The sequence below is a fragment of the Larimichthys crocea genome, unplaced genomic scaffold, assembly GCF_000972845.2.
Source record: "Larimichthys crocea isolate SSNF unplaced genomic scaffold, L_crocea_2.0 scaffold524, whole genome shotgun sequence".
In the NCBI taxonomy this organism is placed as follows: domain Eukaryota; kingdom Metazoa; phylum Chordata; class Actinopteri; family Sciaenidae; genus Larimichthys; species Larimichthys crocea.
Window position 1 is genome coordinate 38,407 of NW_020856838.1, and position 4,459 is coordinate 42,865.

The 4,459-nt window shown below is 39.3% G+C and overlaps 1 protein-coding gene across 2 annotated transcripts in view; it reads left to right on the forward strand.

Annotated features, from left to right (window-relative positions):
• Nucleotides 1-211: 211 nt before the first annotated feature.
• The window catches only part of LOC109141728 (uncharacterized), a 7,980-nt gene continuing 3,732 nt past the window's right edge, over nt 212-4,459 (forward strand). The window contains exons 1-2 of one of the 2 annotated variants that reach the window (XM_027276673.1): nt 212-282; nt 1,652-1,733. The gene's annotated coding sequence lies outside the window, so the exon portion shown is untranslated. Of the gene's footprint in view, nt 283-1,651; nt 1,734-3,919; nt 3,987-4,459 lie in introns of those variants that run through there. The other variant, XM_027276674.1, reaches the window with a different exon arrangement.

Consider the following 4,459-nt stretch of genomic DNA (forward strand, 5'->3'; position numbering starts at 1 on the left):
ACTGTAAACGGTACATGACAGTCTAATTACAGTTAAACACTGTTAATAGAAGGCGGTTTAAGAGGGACATTTGATGGTGGACACGGAGCGACATCCACCCACTCAACAAAGCCTGAGTACGACGTTATTGGCCTACAAATTAAAATGTGATTCAAGTAGTAACTCAATGCAATATGATTTGACCATATATGAGACTGGTTCGCGAGTCCAATTAGTTACAGATATGTGTGTTGCTGACAGGAACGAAGCGGAAAAAGTGGAAGCTGCAAAACCAGCATTTCGGTAAGAATAATGTTTTCTTTGTGTGTGTGTGAGTGTCTGTATTTTACATTGTTTGATTTATCCTAGTCGTGTTTTATACGGAATATACGGGTTGTGGGACAAATGTTAGCTAGCTAGCTACGAGCGTTAGCCCGTCACGTCCAGGACCGCGGGAATATGAGACATTATCTAAAACCCTCCAGGTTAGAAAACTGTTGGAGCGAAAGCACATATGTGCATAGTGGCCCGGCTCCACGCTAATGTGACATTAATGCATTCATGAGCGTTTTGCGCGCGAAAAGTTGCCTTCTATACGCTCTAGAAGTAGTGGTGTATGATTCGCGATTCATCCGGATCTTTTAACTGACTCGGGATTCACGAGTCATAATCTCCATTACCTGGACTTTACCGTCCTACATCCGCCTAACAGCGGGCCACGTATGCAAATTAAAACGATAAAATGCGCCGTTCAGTCCTCTCCTTTTAACCTGTACAATCTCATTACAACATGCCTCGCTATTGTTGTTGATAAAAGCAGTCATTTCCACCACAAGGAATAGCTTCGTGGGTGTCTAACATAAGCGATTCACGGGAAAAGACCCACGGATCGCTCGCCGACCAGCAGACTCAAATGGTTCACTGCTTCAACCGAGTCTGGATCTTTGCCTCCGGGCAGTGAAACGAAGCAGATTCAGACTCGGATGGACTTCACGGAGTTGTGTCGTCAAAAAGACTTCCTCCAGTCAAATCTAACAAGATAAATACAGCGATAAACAAGATGATAGAAACTTTATTTAAAACACAAACACTCGTTTTATGGAGCGGAGGCTGATACAGCTCAGAGGCTGAAAACAACGTGAGAGGGACGTGATGTCATTAACGTCATATTAACAGCAGCATTATATGTTGTTATTAACGATGCTCTTATTCGCTGCACTTGATTTAACACAATTAAGTGTTAATAAAACTATAGGCCTGCTACAGATACAGACTAAACACTGAGAGGATCTGCAGCATTATGTGTTAGTATAATCTGGAGTTATATTTCCACATTTCTATTTCTATGTCATTTACTGTATGTACAGTTGAATGAGTGATGCTGACTGTGAGTTATGAGAATATAATACTGTATTTGTGTCAGTTGAATATAATGCAGCTAAATAAAAACATTGTGAACTACTTACAGCCTCATAATTAATGTTAGAGAATTTTTAATATGATGAAAATGTAAAGTTTTATTTCCTGCATCAAAATTTCAAATTCACAAACCGTAGACTGTCCTCCTCGTATAATAGCTCTCAAATTTGAATTTATTTATCCTATTTGTAGTCTAAGACAGGCAGGCTGTGTAATTAAGCATGTTTGTTTTGCTTTTGAACTGTCGCTACAGGTGCAGAGGAAAACCCTGATCAATGAGCACTACTGCAGAGGGCACAGTGATCATCACCACACATCTGTGAAGACGAATTCAGGTCAAAATTTGTCAGTTACATTTAGATTGGTGACCACGTTTTCATTTGCTGTGTTTTTGGACATACTTTTTTTGTTTTCTCTTTTTTGTACTTTCTAGCCCAGAGATGTACCAGTGCAAACAGTGTGGCCATGAGAGTAAAACTATAATAGGATTTACTCGTCATATGAAACTTCACAGTAATGCTCCAAACTGCCCTTTTACCTGTGGCGTCCATGAATGTTCTCGTTCATTCAGAAAATTTGCAGCCTTCAAGTCTCATCTATACAGAGATCACAAGGGATGTAAATCTCACAGGAGTGAAGAAATTGACACAACACTGATTTGTCAGTTTGAATTTTGTCAGGCTACAGTTATAAATCTAAAAGATTTCCTTAACCATTTAAAAACCCATATACAAGAGGGCAGGAAAATAATATGTCCTTTTCGGGGTTGTGACAAAACATTCGGTGTAAAATCCACTTTTGCATCTCATATTTCGAGAGTACACAAAAACAGTTCTGCTGCACATTTACATGAGATGGTGTATAAACAACAAACACAAGAAGCGCAGATTGAAAACCCCTCCCAACCTATGAGTCAGCCATCCACCTCTGTCATTGAGAATGATGAACAGCTGGATACAGGTGAAAGTTATGAGAGCGTGGAGGAAGAACTCTTTTTGAAGAACTTATCTATGTTTTATTTGATGCTTCAGGCTAAGTTGCTTTTACCAGCCTCAGTCATTCAGACCATCATTGAAGAGGTCCAAGAAGTTCACGATGTTGCTCAATCACATCTGTTTTCAAAACTCAAAGAGAAGTTGTCCACACTTGGAGTGCCTGACATGACTGTAACAAAAGTAATCGAGGAACTCACAAAAGATGATATATTAAAAAAAGGTAACAACATTTTATGTACAGATCAGCGTCGCAAGTCAGTTTTTAAGAACAACTTCAATTATGTTGAACCTCTGCCTTTGTATCTGGGCACAAATGACTCAGGAAAACAATGCTTTGCACAGTATGTGCCAATAAAGGAAACACTTACCTCTCTCTTTGAAACCGAGGCTTTCAAAAAGCAATATGAAAAGGCCCATTCTCGCATCCCCAAGCATGGCGTATTTGAGGATGTATGGGATGGACAGAATACTACTGACAATGTCCTATTTAAAACTGAAACATCATCAGTAGCCTTGATTCTTTATCAAGATGCTTTTGAAGTTGTCAATCCGTTAGGATCGGGTCGGAAAAAACACAAGGTACTGGCAGTGTATCTGACACTTGGTGACATATTACCCTACAACAGATCAAACATTGACCACATGCAGCTTGTTCTTCTTTGCAGGGAGCAAGACTTCAAGTTTTTTGGACAGGAAACTGTTTTCAGTCCACTGATACGAGATCTAAAGGATCTAGAGGACAGTGGTATTGTTTTGAGAGATGGAAAAGTTATTCGAGGCTCTGTCTGTGCTATAGCTGGAGATAATCTTGGTTCTCATAGTATTGGTGGCTTTGTGGAAAACTTCAGCAGGAGTGCTTTTTTTTGTAGGTTTTGTAATATAGACAGACAGACATTTCAGCTGAGTCAATTGTCCGCTGGTTCAAAGAGAACAAAACAGTCATATCAGCAGAATGTACAAGAACAAGGAGCAGGACACACAGACACAGTGTGCGGCATAAAATTTGACTCCATATTCAACCAGCTACGTTACTTTCATGTTTGCCAGCCTGGCCTCCCACCATGTCTTGGACATGACCTTTTTGAGGGCATTGTTTCTGTTGACATAGCATTGTGCATCAACCACTTGGTAAACCGGGAAAAACAGTTTACTTTCCTAGATTTGAACAGAAGTATAAGTCATCCTATCCTATCCTGAGCTTATTCTGCGATTTGGACCTTTGATCCGTCTTTGGACATTGAGATTTGAAAGTAAGCATACTTTCTTCAACTGACACAATGACAGTAATTATATTCTCATAACTCACAAGCCTCATAATTAATGTTAGAGAATTTTTAATACGATGAAAAGTAAAGTTTTATTTCCTGCATCAAATTTCAAATTCACAAACCGTAGACTGTCCTCCTCGTATAATAGCTCTCAAATTTGAATTTATTTATCCTATTTGTAGTCTAAGACAGGCAGGCTGTGTAATTAAGCATGTTTGTTTTGCTTTTGAACTGTCGCTACAGGTGCAGAGGAAAACCCTGATCAATGAGCACTACTGCAGAGGGCACAGTGATCATCACCACACATCTGTGAAGACGAATTCAGGTCAAAATTTGTCAGTTACATTTAGATTGGTGACCACGTTTTCATTTGCTGTGTTTTTGGACATACTTTTTTTGTTTTCTCTTTTTTGTACTTTCTAGCCCAGAGATGTACCAGTGCAAACAGTGTGGCCATGAGAGTAAAACTATAATAGGATTTACTCGTCATATGAAACTTCACAGTAATGCTCCAAACTGCCCTTTTACCTGTGGCGTCCATGAATGTTCTCGTTCATTCAGAAAATTTGCAGCCTTCAAGTCTCATCTATACAGAGATCACAAGGGATGTAAATCTCACAGGAGTGAAGAAATTGACACAACACTGATTTGTCAGTTTGAATTTTGTCAGGCTACAGTTATAAATCTAAAAGATTTCCTTAACCATTTAAAAACCCATATACAAGAGGGCAGGAAAATAATATGTCCTTTTCGGGGTTGTGACAAAACATTCGGTGTAAAATCCACTTTTGCATCTCA